The 16,122-nt window shown below is 41.5% G+C and overlaps 1 protein-coding gene across 4 annotated transcripts in view; it reads right to left on the reverse strand.

Annotated features, from left to right (window-relative positions):
• The window catches only part of LOC102937532 (interleukin-1 receptor type 1), an 82,294-nt gene extending 68,337 nt beyond the window's left edge, over positions 1 to 13,957 (reverse strand). The window contains exons 1-2 of one of the 4 annotated variants that reach the window (XM_043536749.1): positions 13,789 to 13,957; positions 11,739 to 11,831 (exon numbers count right to left, since the gene is read on the reverse strand). The gene's annotated coding sequence lies outside the window, so the exon portion shown is untranslated. Of the gene's footprint in view, positions 1 to 11,738; positions 11,832 to 11,947; positions 12,304 to 13,788 lie in introns of those variants that run through there. The other 3 variants (XM_027831092.3, XM_043536742.1, XM_037897990.2) reach the window with 3 other exon arrangements.
• Positions 13,958 to 16,122: the final 2,165 nt, after the last annotated feature.

The following is a 16,122-nucleotide window of genomic DNA, read 5'->3' on the forward strand; positions in this document are numbered from 1 at the left end:
AGAGGGGTGTCATTAAGCACACAGGAGAGACAGGCTTTCTGCTCTTAGGTTCCAGTACCCAACCCCGCCCTTGCCTGGAGCAGCCATGACAGTGAAGCCCTAGGCTGGAGCACACTCAGTACCTCTGTGGGCATGCAACATGTACAGTCTGGTCAGCACTAGGAGCAGTGAGAGGCTCAGGCATGCTCAGTGAGGATGGAATCTTCACATGTTTCAGCTGCTAAAATTGAAATCTCTGAGCATGTGACACTTGCAATTTTTTTTTTTTTTTTTAAGGCTTGTAACTTGGCTAAGTTGGAATGGATTTTCATGGGAATGGCAAAATGCACATCCCTGACAAGAAGGGCACCTCCCTGCCAAATTTCAAGTTCCTGCTCCAAAGCAAGAAGGTGCTAGAAAAAAGGGGGCGGGGGGAGAAAATCACCAGAATATTTTTAACATGGGTAAAAACGTTTTTCTTTAGCCTCATTCTTGGAAACATGTAAACCATTTTGGCTGAAAGGTTCCGAAAAATTCAGCCGGAGACAAAACGAGCATGGAAAATTGCAGCCTGAACAATTAATATTTGGCAACATTATAAGGAACAGAAAACAGGGCTTTTCTCCCACCCTCTTAATAGGGCAATCTGAATAAAAGGTGATGCTACCAGTCCCACCTATAATATGTATCTGTGTGTTCCTTCGTCTGCAACATCACGTGTCATACGAATCAAAACAACTCCACACATCATCATCTGCTTCCATGAGTCTGAAGTCCAAGTTGTACAAATAGCTGTGGAGGAGCGCTATTCCCATGTTTGTATATAAAAGCAATGGCTGGACATATTCCATTGTCCTACAGTATTTCCCCACATACATTTAGGAAACAAGCTGTCAACGGTGAACATTTTTATGATCTCCTGAGTTCAACAATAGCAAGTTTCCACTGTGACCAAAACAAATGTGGCTGGATTGGACAGTGAAAGAAGGGAGGTGGAGGAACAGGAGACAGAAACGGATGAGAAAGAAGATATGTGAGGAGGATAAATATGTTTGAAGGAAAGGGTTAATTCAATGAAATAGTCATATAATTTTACCAAACAGTCAAAGAAAACTGAAGAGAAAAAGAGAGACAGAAATAAAAAGCTAAAAAGACAGAATCCAAAAAGTGTCCTGAAGAGGCTGTTCGAGTGAAAAAAACAAACAAAAAAAACACCCCAGAACATTTAAAAATTATGGGAAAATAGATGAAGGTAAGAGACCAAAAAACAAAAAACAAAACAAAAACATCCAAGGAAAGGTTACACGAAAGCAAACAAATATGAGAGAGAGATGGAAGGCAGACCAAGTAAATTCAGTTTTTGAAACGAAGTTATGGAAGGTTTGAGGCCAAAGTATCAAAATGAAATACACACTTTATTTTTCTTAGAAGACATCAAAGAGCATAGTTAAATGCAAATAGAAGCAGGTGATTGTGGCTAGGTGACCTAATTGTTGAAGGCAGGAAATAACTGTTGGTGGCAGGAAATAACCTGTTTTAATTGAATAGGGAGGTGTTTTTGGGGGGAGAGGGATTGGTTTTTGTTTTTTTTAAAGAAACCCTAAGCTTTTTTTAAGAAATCAATGCTTTGTACACTTCATAGAATGGCTTTTGTATCTGTTCTAGTTACTAATGGAAAGTTTGAGAGTGCATGTGTGCTTTGTTTTGGTACTTTTTTTAATTGAAGATATCTTTATAGTGTATTTTTCTGATACAGAATTTCAGATAAATACTTGGAAAACTATCTTTTATGCAAAATAATAATAATTTTCTTTTACAAAGCCTTTAATAGAAGTAATGAACTGCTTTTTAAATATAAATCTCCTTAAGAGGTCTTTAATACTTCTGGGCATAGGCGCAGACTCCGTGGGTGCTCCAGGGCTGGAGCATCCATGGACAAAAATTAGTGGGTGTTCAGGACCCATTGGCAGCCAGCTCCCTCCTACCCCCCAGCACCTGCCAAATGCCTGGTGCCCTGCCAATCAGCACCTCCCCCTCTCTCGCAGCATCTGCCGCCCGCTGCAATCAGCTGTTTCATGGTCTGCAGGAGGCTCTGGGAGGGAGTGGGAGGCATGGGGATGGGGCACACTGTGGGGAGGTGGGAAAGAGGAGGGGAAGTGGCAGGGTGAGGACTTGGGGGAAGGGATGGGGGGGGGGAAGAGGTGGGGCGGGGGCTTGGGGGAAGCGGTCAGGTGGAGGCAGCGCCTGGGGCGGAGTTGGGGGTTGAGCATCCCCGGGGACCGGAGGAAGCTGGTGCCTATGTTTCTGGACCAGATGCTGGCACCCTTATTCACCTGGAGTAGGACAAGTAATTATAGGCCTGTTAGTTTGACATCTGTAGTATGCAAGGTCTTGGAAAAAATTTTGAAGGAGAAGGTAGTTAAGGACATTGAAGTCAATGGTAAATGGGACAAAATACAACATGGTTTTACAAAAGGTAGATCGTGCCAAACCAACCTGATCTCCTTCTTTGAGAAAGTAACAGATTTTTTAGATAAAGGAAACGCAGTGGATCTAATTTACTTAGATTTTAGTAAGGCGTTTGATACGGTGCCACATGGGGAATTATTAGTTAAATTGGATAAGATGGGCATCAATAGGAAAATTGAAAGGTGGATAGGGAATTGGTTAAAGGGGAGACTACAACGGGTCCTACTGAAAGGTGAACTGTCAAGTTGGAGGGAGGTTACCAGTGGAGTTCCTCAGGGATCGGTTTTGGGACCAATCTTATTTAATCTTTTTATTACTGACCTGGGCACAAAAAGTGGGAGTGTGCTAATAAAGTTTGCAGATGATACAAAGCTGGGAGGTATTGCTAATTTAGAGAAGGATAGGGATACCCTACAGGAGGATCTGGATGACCTTGTAAACTGGAGTAATAGGAATAGGATGAAATTTAATAGGACAAGATTGTGGGTTGAGCCCAGCCCCTGAATCCTGGGTCCAGCCTGGTCTGGGTTACGAGGACTCTACCACAGAGGAGAGTGGAAGGGGAATCCTCGAGGTTAGGCAGACCTCTGGGTAAAGAGTGGGAGTGAGGACTGAGATCCTTTCGCTAGCCAATTCCACCAGCATAGTGTATAAGCCAGGAAAGTCCCCCACAATACTGGGACCATTCCCCCACTTACACATACAAATTGGTGGTGAGCATCAGGCTACTGAAAAGTAGCCAATGTGACATTAATTTGTGAATAATCTCTCCCGCCCCCAGACCAGGATTTGGAGAATGCAGAGATAGCTCAAAGCCTCCATAGTTTCCCTTTTCCCAGGGCCTCTACACAGAATCTCACCCACTGCCTTACAGCACAACTCTGGTAAAAGTTTGCATGTCTGTATGCGGATATCTTTCAGCAAGTGAACGACCAGCATTAAAGACAGATGTGAACTGGCAATTGTGTTACACCAGTCTTATGCTGATTAACCAGTAGAGATGTGGAATTACACCACTGTAAATCTTGACTAATTTAGTGTTGAATGTGGCTCTTTATGTTTTGCTATTCTTTTTTCTCCCCATTATGTTTGTCTCCTTTTGTCTTAAGAGCTAGACTTTAACCCCAAAACCTAAGAGCTACCACCTTAAATTTACCCTCTGAACAAGAGCATTTGCAAGCCATCAGAAAGTCTTTCAAGCAAGGACTTTCCCTTAAAAAAAAACTCCATATAAAAGAGAGAAAGGGTATAAAGGGAGATTAATTTTAAGTTCAGTAAACCTTAATTTGGCAAAGTGGTTTTTCCTCCTTTTTGATGTTTAATAAATGTTGAAGTTTTCTGGAGGTGGGGGGTTGGTAATGCAGAAAAAGCGAGACCAAACCGTTGGTGTCACAACCACAAACTATAATTACTGTGAATGCTAGGCCAGAAAAGAAAGTAACAGCTAGGAATGGTTTTAAACCAACTCCTAAATGCTTATCTGATCCTTACAATATGGCAAAGAAGCCAGGGTAGGGGCAGGGCACTGTGGTCCAGTGAACAACTGGGAAAGCGGGGATGAGTCATCTGCTATTCCTTGAAAATGTCAAGGAGAGATAGAGAGGCTCTGACTTTCCATTCAAGAGCTTTTGCTTGCACATCATATACAAGCGAAAAGGGCACAGGGATAATTTATTTTCCATTTTCAGATCACCTTTAAGGTGACTAATTTAGAAAAAATAGTGCATAACTGCTCAATTCCAAACAATACCTCAGATATATTTAGCAAATATGGTTACAATAGTGGTGTCAGTCCATTTCTTAGTGGTCTGACCTCCTTGTTATGATGAAACTGTGACAGACATCTGTTTCTCTCTCTGGGAAGGAGAGGGGAACCTTGCTGTTCTGGTCCCTGCCCCCTGACAGATACCATAACCACCTTACTCTGCACAAAACCCTGCCATTCCAATAGATTTGAACTCTATGCAGGCAGATCTTTTTGTAGGATCAGGACCTAAGCTGGTACACACACAAAATGAAAACAAGAATTTCTAACATGTATATGTCTTAATAATAAAGAAGTGGATTGGTACAAGGCATTGTACTTTAATTGACCTTAATTTCCCCAGTCCTAGCAACAAGGAGGAAAGCAGATCCTGCTCTAGCTATATGAGATAATTATGCTGACTTGTTTTTACCATCTGAGCTAAGTAAGATAAATGAAAGTGGGAGAACTCTGAGTCATCTTAATTGAAAGGCTGTTTGGAAGGAATGACACATATAATAAATTGAGAGGTTTTTCCATGTGTTCCTTAACTCATTAAAAGACTTAATGCACAGGATTTCCTAGCCAGGAACTACAACATTATTTATCTAACGACCATGCTAATGTGACTCGATTAGGATAATGTTTTCTCCATCTGGCCCACTGTAAAAAATTCTGCTTTAAACTCCAGCCCTGAAATATTTAGATATCAGATTTTATTTTTATTTATTTATTCTTAGACTTGGAAAGATTTAATTTTTATTGTTTATAAAACTTGACAAACAATATTTGCTTTGTTTTTAATCAATGAAAGTTATTGCAGTACCAGGAAATGTAATAAAGCTAAGACACTAATTATTTACTTTAATTTTATAAACATAAAAGTCAGTTTATAACAGGTACAGAAATAAAATGTCATAATATTGTATATGGATTGCCAGTTCAAACCGAGTGCACATCTTACAAGTGCACTATATAACAACTTTTTCTTTCTGTATCTGTAAAATTAGTTTTGGAGAAGTAAGTGGAGCAAAAAACTAGATGAATGCCACTATATAAGCCCAAATCCTACAGATTTACAAATGTGCTTAACTTTATATTGTGAGTAGTCACACTGGGTGAAATCCTTGCCCCACTGAAGTCAACGGGAATTTTGCCATTGACTTCAATGGGGCTAGGATTATACTGACTTCAGTGGGACTGTTCATGATGTGTAAAGTTAATCATATGTATAAGTCTTTCCAGGATTGGGGCCTTCCTCATTAAAACCTAACCCTTCTAAGACTACTTATATTGCATTTTACATTTTTTAATTCTACTGGGCTTCAGTAGGATTTCCCCCCAAGAGGGTAAGCAATTTGGAGCAGGGACATTCTTTTGTCACCTAGCACAATGGGGTCCTGGTCCATCGCTAGGGCTCCTAGATGGTAATACAAATAAATAAATATACTCTGCACAGGGATGAATTTCACTCTAGAAGAGCAATGCTGGTACATTGAATATTACTTTCTAAATTCTGTATCCTGCATCCCTAAGTACATGGAAGTAGTATTGAAGTTATTAGTAGTTTGAGGAATGTATCAAGAGCTTGCAGAATTGAACTCCTAAATCAAAAGTTGTACTTTAAAGATGAAATGTACCCACCGTCTATAACAAGCAATATTTTGCACTTTCTTGGTGCCTTCCACCAGAGGATCTCAAAATGCTTTAAAAGCATGAATGACTTAAACTTTACCGCTGTGTCTTTAACAGAGACACAGGAAGCTTAAATTACTTAAGAAAGTCTGTGGAGGAGCCAGAAATGAAAACCAGATCTCCTTGCTTCCAGTCTTTCTCTAACCAAGAGCTTTGGCCTCTCACATTTTCAAAGAACCTACAGAAGTTATGCACCCAGTTTCCAGAAGTCCCAGTCTTAAATCTCAAACTCTAACTAATGCAAGTGGTCTCATTTATTCAAATGATTGAAGTCAGAGTTTTCAAGACTAGGCCAAAAAAAAATATATAGTTTTCCTGAGGATAGAACTACATAGGGATGATCTCTTGAAAGTGCATAGACCGACATTTTCCAAATACTTTTAATAATAGTGCACCGGATAATTTCAAAATTGGAGCAAAATAAAAGTATCTATAGGACATTTCTAAATTGGATCAATAGCTAGTGCTTTCCAGAAAGTGGTCCAAACAACGCTGATAGGTTTGTAGCGACTACTTTTCCACAAACTTCATCTATTCAGTTTGGAGCATTACCAGGGTTTATTACGGCAATTCCTTGATAAAAAACTAAAAACCACTGAACCCGATGGACAGACTCCATTTTACTACAGTGGCTTTGGATCAGGCCTTAAATGCTAGTAACTCTGGACTTAATATTGAACAGGTGCAGAACAAAGATAAGAGGCTCTGGAAAAGTACTGCTTTCCTCTGACTGGCTGTATAAGTTGCAAGAATTCATAATACAGGAGGTGCAAAGGACACTTCAAAACATATCCAGCCTGAGTCTCCTCTCACTTTCAGTAAATCAGGAGCAACTCCATAGAAATCAGTGGGGTTGCAGTGGTGCAAACGAGATCAAAATCAGGCCTTATTGTTTTATAAACACCCATTAGAATTCCACAGGGACCCATCATCTTTCAACACTATATGTAGCTGCTTTTTAATCAGGAGATTAAATGTATTAAAGTAACTAAGGTTTCAGAGTAGCAGCCGTGTTAGTCTATATTCTCAAAAAGAAAAAGGAAGACTTGTGGCACCTTAGAGACTAACCAATTTATTTGAGCATAAGCTTTCGTGAGCTACAGCTCACTTCATCGAATGCATCCGATGAAGTGAGCTGTAGCTCACGAAAGCTTATGCTCAAATAAATTGGTTAGTCTCTAAAGTGCCACAAGTCCTCCTTTTCTTTTAAAGTAACAGTACAAGATGACTTTATAGAAAGATGCAATATAATCATAGAAATGACATTATACAGTTACCAAACTTTTTAAATGAATTGTGTAAACTGTTGTGTAACTACAGTATATTGTTACAAAACTGGATTTTTTTTTTAAAGTTACTTAATATAAAGGAAATGATTAACAATAGAACAGGTTGAGAGATTATTTTACAATCCAAGCTAATTAAAGACTCAGTTTAAGTCTCACCTCCAATATCTGGGTGTCTCTCTAGATAAGATACTTGTTTAATTAGACATACTGCATTTTGCTAATATAGGTCAGTTTTAACTGTACATTTGCTTATTTATTACTATTCTTTACCACCTTAACATTTTTTGGACCAAATCCTCTCAATCCATGCAAAGTTCAACTAATACTAATGGGTGTTCCCCCAGGACTGATTGACTCTTGCCTTTGCTGCCTTGGAGTGCTCATGCTGACGCTTCACAGCAGGCATTACAGCCATGGGCAGGGGCTGAGGCCACTGAACATCCCAACCCAGGTGGTTCTGGCCAGTGAATCTGCCTAGCCACTGACCATGCATCTGTACCCAAAAACAAACAAAAAAACAACAAACATTCATCTGGAATCAACGCCAGATACTGCCTCATTGCCTTCTCCCCACACAGAAAAACTAAAAGAAGGGCCAAAGCTATTAAAAAAAAAATCATATGAGTTTCCATGTGCAGAGTTTTCAGGTCTCATGCAGGCAGGGGAGCTGGATTTACCTTCCCATTTTGTGGGCAGGAGGCCAGATATCACAGAGCACCATGGAAGCATAGAATGTCCATGCAGGTGGCCAAACTTCATCTTCTCCCTCTCCCCTATCAACATAGCTCCACCTCATCTGGCCCCTTCCACTTCTGTCCTTACTTCCCCAAAGGTTTAGCATTAAGTCCTGTAGATATTTGCTGGGGCACAATTCAATGTAGAGTGGATCTCCCCCAGCCATGACCTTCATTGCTCAATGATGCCCACTAAACAAGAACCCAAATTTATAGCATTTGTCCAGAGAAGTTTCAGAAGAACCAGAGGGAAAGAAGGGATGATGCTGTTTAAATTCAGCTCCTCTCCCTCATTTTGCTAACATTTAAACAAGTTTTCCTAACTTCTCATCCCTTCTTAGCTGAGGGCTGATAGAGACGGGAAAATAATAAAAGCTCTTAAATTTAGTCTTCAGATTGCGAATTTCCTGTTATACAGCATGCACTTGAAGTTCATTCCTTATTCATACTTGGAATTTTTCCATTTTATCTCCCAATCTCCACATTGGTTCTGTAACAACTATCCTGGGAAATAGATTCAGCCTCCTCCTCCTTTTGATTAAACTCTATTTTATCAAGGACATGTTGATAAGTAATAGACCTCACATTTCACCCCTGCACTGTCATATATAGTAGTCTTGATTCCTCCCTCTCTTTTATACACTAGGTTAATTAACTGACTTCAGTAGAATTACTGCCAATTTCCAACAGTATAAATGAAAAGACAATCAGTCTCAGTGAGTTTACAATGCTCAGCCTTTTACTAGCCTAGGAAGGAACTGCAGATGTAGGACCAAATCTTGTTTGCCTTGCTCCTGTGAACAGTCCTATTGATAAGTAGGGCCAGCAGTATTTGGTCCATAGTCTAGTATCATCTTGGATCTCCAGCTTTGCTTCCCAATATAGCTACATAGCCTCCACTATCTGCTTATCTGTTGGTCCATTTCCAAAGAAGTGAACAACTCACACTTAGTTTAGGTGAATAACCCGGAGCAAGTATGTGAGTGACCATCACAATGACAGGTTGTAAGAATATAAAAAAGGATTCTGTAGGAAGTGAGCAAATTATCTAAGTTTTTTTCAGAACCTTTAATTAACCCTGTTTGTTACAGCAGTGTTAGTCATCCTGGCCCAGATCCTCAAATGGTATATAGGCACCCACCTCCCAATAAAATCAATGGAATTAGGTGCCTAATCACCTTTGATTATTTGGGCCCATGTCCCTAGATGACTTCAACCTCTTATTGTTTACATTTCTTTCTTTTTTTAAAAGAAAGATTCTGAACTTAGAAAAAGGCATCATCTCAGACCCTAAGGACCACCTGAGTTTACTACACTCATGAACCCTTTGTGAAGTAAAGCTTGTTTAAAGTATTGCCATCCCTGCTCAGTCCAAATAGTTGGTGTAGGGCAGAAGCAAGTGGGAAAACAAAAGTTGTGCAGAGAGGTTTATGCTCCTTCTTCCAGACTCCCACAGATCAAGTATATGCATTGCTTAAATATGCACAAATACATTGGCCCCAAATGTCCTCCTGATTCATGAAGCAAAATACACAATTCTGACATCTCAAGGTCCAGGTTTCCTGAAATGATCAACTGCCACTACAAGCAAACAACAACAAAAATCAGGTTCTGGGCAACTTTAAATAGTCAGTTTGTGACCTAGGCCCAATCCAACTCCTATTAAAGTCAAAATGACTTCAGGGTGAATTGGCCTGGACCACATCCCCTAGCAAAAGGAATTTGGAATTGATCCTGACCAATGGGAAATCTTGGCAAGTGATCATAACAAGTGGTGCCATCGTCTTCATCAGCGTATCAAAGTCCATGACAGGAGCTGGCTCCTACAGCTTGAAGAGAGAAGAGCCCATAGGAAGCAAGCAGTTCCCAACCAAGATACAGACATTTGCAATAACTGCCAAAGATCGTGCAAGCCTCAGATTGGCCCATTCAGTCACATGAGACATTGCAAACCATCTACATCATAAGCTGCAATTCCCACAGTCTCTTGCAGACGAAAGGATGCCAACACAGGTTTAAAAACAAAGCTGGAAAAATGAAAACACTTCTGAAACTGAATCTAGTGTAAGATGCGGTATTATTGTAGCTATGTTGGTCCCAAGATGGGAGAGAGAGATTGAGAAGGTAGGTGAGGTAATGTCTTTTATTGGACCAACTTCTGTCTCTCTCACCAACAGAATAAAAACAGATTACCCACCCAACTTGTCTCTCTAGTGTCAGACTCTTTTTCAGCTCATGAAAATACACAAGTTCACCCTAGTGTGACACTGTTGTAACTGGAGTAAGTCAGCTTTGGCCCCTTACTTGTGCTCTGGTTTATACAATTGTCTTTTGTCATTTCAGAGTTATTTCATACGATTGAAACAGGAACAACATTTCATAACAGGCAGAAGCACTTGTCGTAGAATTTCTAAGACAGACAGACTTAAAGAACTAAATAAAGACTTTTCCCACAGCATTAATTCAAGCTTATGTTTCGGTCTACCTACCTCTTAGATTCTAAAATATATTTTATGGGAATGTAAAACCCACTCAATCATCTTAATCACTTCCTCAGAGAGGAAGCGTGGTCCAGTAGCTAGGGTGTTAGTCTGGGCTTGCAACTGAAGTTAGACACGATGGTGCTTTTGAAAATTCCAGTAGGTGCCTAAATACCATTTAAATTCAGAATTTTAAATTCTGTCCCTTAGTTTCAGTGTTCCTCAGTTCCCCATCTGTAAAGTAGGGATAGCAGCAGCTCCCTACCTCACGGGGCAGTTGTGAGGATAAATCCATTAAAGATGGTTAGGTGCTCAGATACTACCGTGATGGGGCCATAAGTAGCTTAGACAGATGGTTCATGTACATGCATGTGAGAGCAAGACCTATTTTGTGAATGTATTAAACCAAAAAATATATATATTCTTGTGTGTTCCATAAACAGACTCATCATACGAATTCCATAAAATGCCTTCATACCTGCCTCTAACTCAGGTCAAATCACTATATATACATATTAATATTTATAACTGAGTGGGCTTGAAAGCAACACTAGCATCAAAAAATTGCTGAGCTATATGAACTGGCTGATGAGGAGGCCTCGTTCAGTGGACTGGTTTTAACCCCAGCTACCTTTGTCTTCTGATTAGAAGACTGATTAGAATGCCTCCAATAGCCATTTTACCAAATTGCCCATGACCTGTTCTTCTACAACAGCCTTAGAAACTCTTATCGATTGCTTGGCCACAGTTGTACAGGAAAGAAAACTGTGACTGATCTAAAATAAGGCTCAAGGCAGCGGGGAAGGTCTGGAGCTCATTTGTGTGAGCATTCCTCTCATCTCAGAGTGTTGCAATTCCCTGTGACGCAGGGACTTTTTTGGTATCCCACCACAGGCTGACCTTTTCCCTGACTAGGGGAGTCATTGTCTACAGCTTCCTACAGACTGCAGTTCCTGAGTGCTCAGGGAGGACTTGGTGTTCTACGGTTCTCAATTTTCATATCTATTATAAACTATAGATACGCAGGGTATAGATTATCTTTATTCAAGCTTTCCTACAATGCAATGCATGCATTAGCTTAATTTATACTCACAAACAACTGTAAACGTTTGTTACAATGCCTGGAAGTAATGAGAAATCAATGGCAGATAGATACCCTTTGAGGGCCTGATCCAAAGTCTAGGACACCACTGAAACCTCAGTGGGCTTTGGTTTAGCCCTTAAAGCCAGTCAGAACTTCTCATAAAATTTAGTCATTTTACTGCACAACATAGAAAAGCTAATGACAACATTAAATCCAGAGAAAAGATCACATAGCCCAATAAACATTTGACTTTAACTATCTTACTTCACATGTAAATTGGGAACGGCACCTCCACTTCTGTCTTATAGGTGATCCTCCAAAAGAAGAATGCTGAGCTGTAGCTGGCCTTTTAAAAACCTGTATATGAAGAAAATTAAGAAAACACTTTCAACAAGCAGCACTTCAGTTCTCCATCTTTTTCCTCCCCCAAAGTTTTTATACCCAGTTTTTACACTATATTAAAATATACATACAGGACAGTTGCTAGTATGTTTTTATCTTGCTATTAATTACCGCTGTTTGTGAAAGAGTAGCAACAAAAGGGAAAGTTCTTGTCTTATACTTTTGTTACGCTGAATCAGTTAGTTCTTGAATCCTCTAGGAACGGCACTTTCAGGAAGTCTGAACAGGAAACTATGAGCTGGGCATATTGTCAAGAAGTGTCAGAAAGATGCCAGAAAGTTGCAAAACACAAGCTTTAGTCAACTCACATGAACCACTAAATGGTTCTCTTTTTAACCATTCCCTTCACTCAAAAATTCTGTGAAAAGCCGCTGAACTGAATAGCAGCATCAATTTCAGTAACAAAATCCATGGTACTGTTTTTCATTCTGTACTATAAACCTCTTCATTTCCTCATCTGTCACACCATCTCCTTTGGTATTTTTCATGAATGCACACACAAAGTCTAATCTTATCTCCCACCGATTTTACACACAAGTACTTCAAATAAAGTTATCCCAAATGTACACAGGGGTAAGTGAGATTAAAAAAAATCAGACCTAAATGTGTAAACATTCTGTATAGCAGATCAATGAGTTCATAAAGATCAAAGCTTTTAGAAAGTCTATATTGTTAAAGGAAATTTGCCAGCATCTGTCAAACCATCTAGCTTTTTTCCCAAGACAACTGCAGTCAGAGCTGCTTACATTTGAGCCTGACAGTAGCAACAATGTGACATTAGCATTTTAATAACCAATATAAAGTTATTGCAAAACCATGTATATAGTACAAATCTCTCATTGCACTAAATGTGAACTCACTTCAGCCTTGCCACGCCCATTAAAATACATAAGACTTTAAACTTTATTTAACAAAATGTATTTCATTTGATAGAACCATGTAGAGAAAGAGGTATATGTATGTTTAAAGATGAATGAAGTTGATACAAGACAAAAAGTGCTGGAAAGACTTCATTGTCCAGTCATCTCTGCTGAACAGACAGAGGGGAATCAGAAAGACGTGTTTCTATGTTAAGGCCTCACACCCTGCCTGTTGAGGCTAATAATCAGGCCCTAATGCAGCCATGAGTGCCCTCTCCAGCCAGAGATAGAACTGATCCTGGAATCCTGTCAACAGTGGCCACATGCAAGCTGCAGCAGTCAGGAGCTGTCTGAGAATACAACTTTCCTTTTTTGACCCTAAAAATAAAAAACCTAATAACCACCACAAAATGAAAGAATTGGCTTTTTTCTTTCCCACAGATAACTGTGGAGTAAATATGCTCAGGAATATGGGTGGGAGAAAAGCTATTAATTCTGAAAGTTAGCCTAGGAAAAATAAGCCCTTTTAATACTTAACCTTGAAAGATTTTTAGTGCTAGAAACAATCATAAGACTCCCACTTAAGCCCTGTTTGGAGGGCCTTGTGCTGACCTCACACAGGAGTGAATTGCACCCCGGTGAAGCAATTAGGACATTGTGTGATAGAAGGGAATATACCCTTCTGTCATGGGGTACACTCACCACTAGGGGGTGCCTTCTCCTGGCCACTCTGGGAATTAGCTCCAGTCATGTCTCGTGTCCCCTCTGTCACTTGTCCATGCACCTTGCTGCTTCTCTCTCTCTTTCTGCAACTCATGATGCTCTCTTTGTAATTTGGCCCTCCAGCCAGCTCACTATAGTCCTCCCACTGGATGACTGTCCTAGACAGTCTTCTGCTCCACTGCCTGGTCTGTGCCACCTCCCCAGTGTTTGGTAGGGAACCAGGGCCCACGTACTATTCCAGGTTCCATCCCAGGGACCCTGCAACCAGCAGCCAACATCTGCACTGTCCCAAACCTTCCTACTGTTTCACTGGGCTGCTGCTACTTCACCTCTGTCGGGCTTTTTCTCCACTCTTCTCTGGGTTGGCCCTTCCCTCAGGACCAGGGCCTCCGGGCTTCTATTCTCCCCCATTTTCCTCCTTTCCCTCCCTAAGGCTAGAGAGAGAGTGTGACTGCAGCTCCATTCTGCTTCCAGGCTTTATCATAGCTCAGCCAGCTCCTTCTCAGCTGGGCTCAATTCCTAATCAGGGGTTGTTTATCTAGCTTAATTTCCCTCAGGTGCAGCCTATCAAGTTAATTGGCCCCTTCTCAGTCTCATTAACCCTTTCAAGGCTGGTGTGGGGTGAACACCCCATCATACCTCCCAAATCTTTCCTTCTTTTTATTAACTAAAGCCTTGAAGAGATGGAAACTTAACAGTTAATTATTCTGAGTCCTGCTAATAAAGCTTTGGAAGCTGCCAAAACCATATCATTTGAGGATAATTTGAGTAAAAGCTTGCCTCTCTCCTTTTTTATGCCAAATACCCTATGCAAATTCTCATATTACCCAAAATGTAAGTCTTTCAGGGGAGGTGTACAGGGTGAAATCCTTGCTCTACTGAAGACAATGTACATCCAGTAAAGTGACTAAGGCATCAGGATTTCATGGAACTATGATGTTGTGTGTACCCATTTTTCATTCTAATGACTGACACACAATAGAACTGACTTGTTTCCTGGTAGCTACTCAAACAAGACTTTAAACCTCTCCTATGCAGGAAGCGTTTAGCCTCTCTCTTATCTCACCCTGATTTTTCATTCTTTTTTCTTCATCCTCCTTCTATATTATAAGTAATGGGAAGTAAATGAAAATAAAATGAGATACCTTGATTGGGGCAGGGGGTTGGAGTGCAGGAGGGAGTGCAGGGGTCAGCCTCTGAGAGGGAATTTGGGTGCTGGCTCTGGGCTGGGACAGGGGGTTGGGATGTGGGAGGAGGTGAGGGCTCTGGACTGGGGCAGGGGGTTGGGATGCAGGAGAAGGTGACAGGGGCAGCACTTACCTCAGGCGGTGCAGCTCCTAAAGCGACTGGCACACAACCCTCTGGCAGTGGCTCCTAGGCAGGGGTGGGGGGGCAGGCGGTCTCTGTGTGCCACTGCCCGCAGGCGCCGCCCCTGCAGCTCCCATTGGCTGCTGTTCCAGGCCAATGGGAGCTGTGGAGTCAGTCGTTGGGCAGCACGCTGAGACACTCCCCCCCACCCCCCAAGGGGCTGCAGGGACGTGCCGGCCACTTCCGGGAGCAGTGTGGGGCCACCGGCCATGGCAGACAGGCAGGCAGCCTGCCTGAGCCCTGCTGCGCCGCTAGACAGGACTCAGGGACAGGTTGTCAGATGAGATTTGTCCTGCATTTTGGGGGCCCCATCGTTGGGGGCCCTGTGCCACCACATGGTTTGTTTCATGGTAAATCCACTCCTGAGCTGGCCCACAAGGACTCCCCCATTTTCTTCATTTAAACCCTTCCACTTATTCTGTGACGCACACAAGAAATTAAGCTATCTACTTAGCTGTTGAACTGATAACTCTTCATCACTATGGAGGGAGGGGCGAGAGGACACCAGAAGCTGGGGGTGGGGAACTTGCTGTGAAGAGAAGACAAGAGGGTTGAAGGATGGAGAGAACAGGGGAGAGTCTTAAAAATAGAAACAAGCAAATGTATGACTATTAAGACCCATACCTCTCATCACCCTCATTGCTCTACTTATGTGTCACAATCCTTTCCTCCCAGCCTTTCCCTGTGTGTCTTTTTAAAATATTTATCCCAAAGAGCACGGGATAAGAGGCTGTGTTTTTATTTGTGTTTGGAAAGTGCATAGCACAGTTTGGGGCACTACAGCAATCTTAATATTAAATACAGATCTACTCACAATGCTATGGAAATGGTCATCCCACATCTCAGCTCCCGCCCTAGTTATGCAGCCTGAACCCTGAGAGCTGCTGGGAAGTCATTAGAAAGAAGCACAAATGCCTTCGAGACTAGTACATTTTGGCCATGGGTAATTAGTGGAATAGGTGGCTGTCATAAGGCTGCCCCTCCTAGAGTGCCCTGCAGCAAGCCAGGTTCACCTACCTCAGTTTCCCCCTCAGAGTCCCCAGTAACTTCACATGAGCTTTCTTGACTCAGTAATACTCTACCTTGGGGACAGTTATCATCAAAACACAGCCCAAACTAGTCCATAACAAAAATCCCCAGCAAAGTGCCTATATCACACCAGCTTACATTGTCCTTACAGACCCATGACATGATGCCCCACCTGCCACACCTGGCTCTAACAATCATCTTCAGTCCCTCTACCAAGAGGTCCACCCCAGCCTTTCCAACTGGAGTGCAACCCTACTCTTCCTGGT

The sequence above is a fragment of the Chelonia mydas genome, chromosome 1 (genome assembly GCF_015237465.2).
Source record: "Chelonia mydas isolate rCheMyd1 chromosome 1, rCheMyd1.pri.v2, whole genome shotgun sequence".
NCBI classification, from domain to species: domain Eukaryota; kingdom Metazoa; phylum Chordata; order Testudines; family Cheloniidae; genus Chelonia; species Chelonia mydas.